Below are 7650 nucleotides of genomic sequence, written 5' to 3'. Positions count from 1 at the left end.
TCCTTGCGGTGCTGCTCATTCATATCAGAATGATCCCTTGGAGTTCTATCATAATCCTCCCCATAGTTTCCATCACTTTGAGCAAGATTTGCCACCAAAGTCATACCAGCATCAACATCTTTGCCAAGAAAATTACCATTACTTGTTGTGTCAAGCAACATTCTTATCTTTGGTAGTACCCCTCTATATAATATGCTGAGAAGAGACTCCTTAGAGAAACCATGGTGAGGACATTGCCTAGTATAACCCTTGAATCTTTCCCATGCTTCACAAAAACTCTCATTTCCTTTTTGAGCAAAGCTTGATATTTCATTCCTTAGCCTTGATGTTCTTGTAGTAGAGAAAAACTTGGATAGAAAAGCTCTTTTACATTGATCCCAAGAGGTAACTGATCCCACTGGTAAGTATTCACGCCTGTCACGCGGGTGAGCCGGGTTCGATCCCCGGCAACGGCGCCAAATTGATGTAGTACTTTTCTATCAATTAAATTATCAATCCACAATCTGCATTAGTCAACACAATAGGAATGCACAAAGATGCTTAATCTATTTTTAAACAGGAATTGGTTCTTTGTAACAATCTTAACTAACTAACTGATTCAAAGATAGAAAACAAGCTAAATCAAAACAATGCAAACTCAAAGAAACAGAACACAACTAGCAATAAACTTTAAATCAAGATTAAACAAGTGAACCCTGGGCAAGGTAATTGACTTGGGAGATAGCTAACCAATCCTAGATGTCTAAGCAACAATCAAGAACAATCCTATGGCTAAGAACACTAATGCAAATCAATCCATTTCCATGATAGATATTCCTATGCTAATCAAGTGATAATCAACTTCTTCCAAAGGCAATCACAAGGCAAGAATGCATTAAGTATAAGTCTAAATACCACTAAGCACCCTAATCATCAATTTCCATTGTCTAGGAATGCAAAGCTCTTGAATAGTTTGGTTCAGGAATTTCATCTAACACCTTCTGGGCATGAAATTCCTAAAGTCTAGAATCAACATGATCAAGGCTGATCTAGCATTATAAACACCAAACAAGATAGGAAACACATAAATAAAGCCCTAGAAATCAAAGATCAATCATCTATCTCCCTAATCTACCTATCCCAAAGTTCTAAAGGATCTACTCACTCTTCATCATGATCACACAAAGGAAATGGTTTGATATTTGTGAAATCATAATAAGAGATTATAGATTAAAGATTTGAAAGAGAAATTGCTATTAAAAACTTAGAAGTACTCAATCATTCAACAAACCAAGAGTATATAAGCTTAGGAACCCTAAGTGGCTGCTAAACAAGAGATAACCAAACATAAGAGATTAGTCTCCCCTTAATAGGGTTAGAGTATTTATAGCAAAATAAAAGGGAGCTGGTTCAACCCAGTTCAAACCGAGTCAAACCTGGATCAAAACAAAAACAAATGTGGTGATGGTCTCACACGGCCATGCTTTGGCCGCTGGTCTTGGCCGCTGGTACTGGCGATCTCCCCCTTGATGTAATCCATCGGTTAGCTCTTGACCGATTGGGATGGCCGCTAGTCTTCACTCGGCCATTATTTGGCCGCTGCTCTTGGCCGCTGCTCCAAACGATCAATGCACGTCTACTCTTAACTCGGCCAGTGCTTGGCCGCTGGTCCTGACCGATGGTCTCACACGGCCATGCTTTGGCCGCTAGTCTTGCCCGCTGATGGTGGCGATCTTCCTCTGACTGTATATACACTCACTAAAACAGTTATAAATCCTTACACTCACATCCGATTGTCTTGAAATCGCCTCCATTGCAACGCTTACTCAATTGCCAATAACTTTGGTGAAGAACTCTGGAGCTAAATCCCAAGGAAAGGTCTTCATACGAGTCGATCTTTGAGGGACTGCAGAGTGGTTCCGAATCATCAATCATCTTGTGTGCATCCAAATGTGTGTCTTCCATTATATTGCTAATTCTTGACTTATTTAGCTCCAAAGCACACTTTCCTTGTACATCTCTACTCCAACACCTGAGATACCAAACTTGATGCAAAATGCAACTTAAACAACCTAAATGCTCATGAATATGCACCAAACAATGAAAAAACAAGGCTTAAAACCCAACAAAAACACAAGATATCAACTCCCCCAAACTTATCTCTTGCTGGTCCTCAAGCAAGAACCAAACAAAAAGTGAGAGAGAGAGGTTTGAAAAAAAGGATTCAGAGCTATAAAGCATCAACAAAGGATTCAAACCACAGTCCTTAAATGTAATCCAATGGTGCTAAGATCAATCAAAGTCCTTACTTCCTCAGCTCTACTAGACTAATAATCAAGTATGCTGACATCAACTCACCACCACCCGGATATCAACACCTCTTGTCCATCCAAGAACCCCTAGTAACTTGTCTCTTAAGGAAACTTCAACAAGATAGCTTATTACAAAATTAGCTTCCCGCTTAGCAATTCTCCACAACAAATCATCAATACGAGCGTAATAAAACAAACAAGTACCATACATTCGCATATTCTGATTCACCGAATCAAATGCTTTGCAAGCCGCCAACTCAAACCACTTACCTTGTTTCCCTCAGTAAGCTTACTAAAACCTTGAATCTAGCAACCATGTCCATCTCCAATGAACTTAATCCAACATCGTCGTAATGATTAGCTTATCCTGCCATGAAGGCTTCTGGTAACCTTATGTACCCAGAAAAATATGCCTTTCCTGGCTCAAACCAGCTGCAACTCCCATTCCCGGGAATCCAGCACCACCGACCTCACAATCCTGGCGCAACAGCCACACATTCATAACTGCTCTGGTCATAAAACCCTGACCCATTGGTCTACATATACAAAACCCAAGATTAGACCACCTTAAATCTCTCGAGGTCTACATTCAATCATTATGTTTATACTTCAAGTCCTAGGCATTGCTTGCTCCCAACTCCTCCACCCTTAGGTCGCAACCTTCGGGTAACACCGATCTCACTCTCAAACCGGAGTCTTCAAGTTATACCGTCTCACTCTTGGACCACAATCCTCAAGATCTCGGTATCAGGGGAACTACTCATCCCCTCAGGGGAACACTATCCCCTCTGCCACTCTCGGAGCCTCCAGCCCCTCGAGCTATCTGTATTCAGGAGAAACACCCTCCCCTCAAGAGCAACAATCCTTAACGACTATAAACATCTCACGACCAAAATTACCTCTTGTGGTCCGAGTATAACATTTCAATGTTACACCTGCCTACTCAACTTCTCATATCAACCTGGATTACCCACCAAACAGAGAAGTATCTGATCCAACTGCATATGATCACCTATCTGCCCCTCTGGGCTCGATACCTCTCGAGAAGAATCTTGTATCGGTCATCTACAACTGCTCCATCCTCCTAACAAGAGATGGATAGACCACAACATCCGCGGCTCTCGGCTGCACCCCGCCACATGTGGTACACTGGAGCCTGCACTGGTACCCCTCTCGGTAACCGCTCCCACAGCACGCTAACAGATCCGCCAAGCGATCATCTCGACCCTGGGCTCCACTTGCTGCAACCCCACACTTGGGTTCCCAGCACACCCGGCACGCTCACCGGCTAACCCCCTCTTGATGCAATCCTAGAAATATCAACTCATTAAGAATTGGTTCAAGGAAAATCAAGATCAAATTATAAAAAAGTTTCTAGAAGACAATCAATTCATGGCTACATCAAAAAAGTGTCTAGAAACAAAGAACCAATCTTCATCAATAAAATCTCTCAAATTTATTTTTGATTTATTTATGTAATTAATTTGATTTATTTTGTATTTATGTTATTGATTTGTAAATTGAGCCTATATAAGCTCATGTTTCCCTTCATTGTAAAGATAGACTATTTTTGGAAAAATAAAAGAGAGAGTTTTCTCACTTTGAAGCTTAGGCTTTGTTTTACTTGTCTTTTCTATTGCGTGTGTTTCCTTTAGAAAACAAGTTGAATCTTTATCTTTGTGTGTGATTCACTTAGATATTGATTTGTGTTCTTTTCACAAAGTCATTCCGCAACTTTGTGTGGCGAACTTCGATCCATCATTCATCTCTATCCTATCAGAGTTAGTTAGAGAGGTCCTTTAGACCAGCTATCGACTCACCCCTATTTTGGCTCACATCATTTTGGTAACAGAGCTAAAAGCTCCTCTATCTTATTGTTTCAGTTTAGCTTTATTTGAAAATAAAAAATTATTTACTTCGTTAAAAAAAAATTATACAAAAAAAAATTTCGTTTTGATTTGCTGCATTTCTGTTTAAATTGAGAAAAAAGAAAAAAAAATCATTTTTTGTTTTATTTAAATCGTTTAAAAAAATAGTACAAAAAAAATCTTTTTATTTGCTGAATTTCAGTTTTATTTGAAAAAAAAAAAATTTGCTTTGTTTAATTTCATTCTACTTTTTCAATATAAAAAAAATGCAGACTTTGGTTTTAGTTTTGAGGACAAAACCTTTTCAAGAAGGAGAGAGTGATGCAATCCTAGAAATATCAACTCATCAAGAATTGGTTCAAGGAAAATCAAGATCAAATTATAAAGAAGTTTCTAGAAGACAATCAATTCATGGCTACATCAAGAAGGTGTCTAGATGTAAAGAACCAATCTTCATCAATGATGATTGATAAAATCTCTCAAATTTATTCTTTATATATTTATGTAATTAATTTGATTTATTTTGTATTTATGTTATTGATTTGTAAATTGAGCCTATATAAGCTCATGTTTCCCTTCATTGTAAAGATAGACTATTTTTGGAAAAATAAAAGAGAGAGTTTTCTCACTTTGAAGGTTAGGCTTTGTTTTACTTGTTTTTTCTATTGTGTGTTTCCTTTAGAAAACAAGGTGAATCTTTATCTTTATGTGTGATTCACTTAGATATTGATTTGTGTTCTTATCACAAAGTCATTCCGCAAATTTGTGTGGCGAACTTCGATCCATCATTCATCTATATCCTATCAGAGTTGGTTAGAGAGGTCCTTTAGACCAGCTATCGACTCACCCCTATTTTGGCTCACATCATTTTGGTAACAGAGCTAAAAGCTCCTCTATCTTATTGTTTCAGTTTAGCTTTATTTGAAAATAAAAAATTATTTACTTCGTTAAAAAAAAATTATACAAAAAAAAATTTCGTTTTGATTTGCTGCATTTCTGTTTAAATTGAGAAAAAAGAAAAAAAAATCATTTTTTGTTTTATTTAAATCGTTTAAAAAAATAGTACAAAAAAAAATCTTTTTATTTGCTGAATTTCAGTTTTATTTGAAAAAAAAAAAATTTGCTTTGTTTAATTTCATTCTACTTTTTCAATATAAAAAAAATGCAGACTTTGGTTTTAGTTTTGAGGACAAAACCTTTTCAAGAAGGAGAGAGTGATGCAATCCTAGAAATATCAACTCATCAAGAATTGGTTCAAGGAAAATCAAGATCAAATTATAAAGAAGTTTCTAGAAGACAATCAATTCATGGCTACATCAAGAAGGTGTCTAGATGTAAAGAACCAATCTTCATCAATGATGATTGATAAAATCTCTCAAATTTATTCTTTATATATTTATGTAATTAATTTGATTTATTTTGTATTTATGTTATTGATTTGTAAATTGAGCCTATATAAGCTCATGTTTCCCTTCATTGTAAAGATAGACTATTTTTGGAAAAATAAAAGAGAGAGTTTTCTCACTTTGAAGGTTAGGCTTTGTTTTACTTGTTTTTTCTATTGTGTGTTTCCTTTAGAAAACAAGGTGAATCTTTATCTTTATGTGTGATTCACTTAGATATTGATTTGTGTTCTTATCACAAAGTCATTCCGCAAATTTGTGTGGCGAACTTCGATCCATCATTCATCTATATCCTATCAGAGTTGGTTAGAGAGGTCCTTTAGACCAGCTATCGACTCACCCCTATTTTGGCTCATATCACCTCTGGTCACTCCTGATACGCTTGCGATCCTAAGGAATACCTCCTCGTGGAACTCTGGACCACACACTCACTGGCCTCGGAAACCCGTCCAACCACGACAACGACAACGCCCATGTCCACGACCAACAACTCAAACACCTTTAACCACTGCACTTCCAAGAACAGAGGCTAACAAGCAATCTTAACATAACACAAAACCACAAAACATAAACTCACCGTGGAATCACACTGTAGGCTCGAAGAGGATGTTCTAGGACTCCATGCCAAACACAATTGACTAACTCAAATAATCAATCAAGAAATGCAATCCCAAACATCACAATAGAAACCTAGTGAACCCAAACCTAGAACCGTAAGGGCTCTGATACCAAACTGAAACGACCTGACCCGTTTTAAAAAACAAAAATAAGAAATAATAAATAATGATAACAATAAACTACAACTAGTTGTCCCATACCCACTAGCCACCTAACCACAAACAAAACCAACAGCGGAAATAACAGATACCAATATCCAATAAATAATCTAATAAATAATAACTAATAATCGAATATATCAATAATCCAATAACCAGTCATCAGAAAACATGGAACCAGCAACCTAGCAATGTTTGTAAAGACCCAACTCTAGCAACCTAAAAATGCCAGACAACATCCAATCGAGTCCCTAGAACATCCTCCTCTTCATTGCCCTGATCACACTTTGCCTTTACCTGCACCACAAACACAAATTTCAATGCATGAGTATTTTATACACACTCAGTAAGAAAATCCTCTCATCTACAGGGCTATACACACAAGCAATAGTGACATCTCTAACCATCTATAAACAATCAACAATCAACATTAACAAACCAGGACTCAGCATCGACCGACACCAACATGCATCGACCGACACCAGTTGGAGGTTGTGTCGACCGATGCAAGATCTGCTTCGACCGATGCAAGGTTAACTTGTATCGACCGATGCTCCCATTGCATCGACCGACGCATGCTCAACATAGCACAAAAACCCTAGATTTTACGCGCCGTCCTCGCATTTGCATCGACTGATGCATTGTCGAGCATCGTCTTCCCCCGAAACTTCTCGCCAGATCTTCGTTGCTACAACCACAAAAACTCGATCCCAAGCCAAGAGAAAGCTTCCTAACATCTCACATAACCATCTATCAAGCCTAACAACACATAACAAGCAAATCAGAGATATCTCCAGCATTGATAAGCCATGGTCCACACTTACCTTTGCCACAGAAGGTTCTGAACCACAAACAACCAAAACAATGCTCCTAGGAAGCTCCTACAACGATCCCAACTACAGATCTCTACAGGAAAAGCCTCAATTCTCCCAAAATCCTCAAGAACACTCAAGAACCTTTTCTCTCTTCTCTTTTCTCTCAAAAAAACGGCTAAACACGCCTAATGAGACAAAACTCGAGTTTAAGGGTTTTCCCTAACCCAAAACGCAGCGTTTTGCTTAAACTCGCACGCACTGAAACGACCTTGCATCGACCGATGCAATCCCTAAACCGGGATTCCGGTTTGCGGATGTTACAGAGAGGACTTTGATATAAAGAGCAAGGATTAAGGAAGCAGAAGTATTGTACCGGCGTTGAAGCTTTTTTATCACTCTAGCTCCACCAGGTCAAATTTTATCTATTGGATTGGAACAGCGGGTCGACAAATTTTTTAAATCAAATGAAATAAATTGGTGGGAAAATAAAACTTAAT

The 7650-nt window shown here is 37.9% G+C and overlaps 1 non-coding gene across 1 annotated transcript; it reads left to right on the top strand.

The window, feature by feature from the left end:
* The first annotated feature begins 216 nt into the window (after positions 1 to 216).
* Positions 217 to 323, top strand: LOC147945733 (small nucleolar RNA R71). The gene has a single exon (XR_015598011.1). It is a non-coding gene; the product is annotated as a small nucleolar RNA R71 (small nucleolar RNA).
* The last annotated feature ends 7327 nt before the right edge of the window (positions 324 to 7650 follow it).

Source organism: Camelina sativa, chromosome 4, assembly GCF_030686135.1.
Source record: "Camelina sativa cultivar CO46 ecotype springtype chromosome 4, ASM3068613v1".
In the NCBI taxonomy this organism is placed as follows: Eukaryota; Viridiplantae; Streptophyta; class Magnoliopsida; order Brassicales; family Brassicaceae; genus Camelina; species Camelina sativa.
The sequence above is the reverse complement of the archived record's forward strand: the minus strand, read 5'-3'. Positions and strand labels throughout refer to the sequence as shown.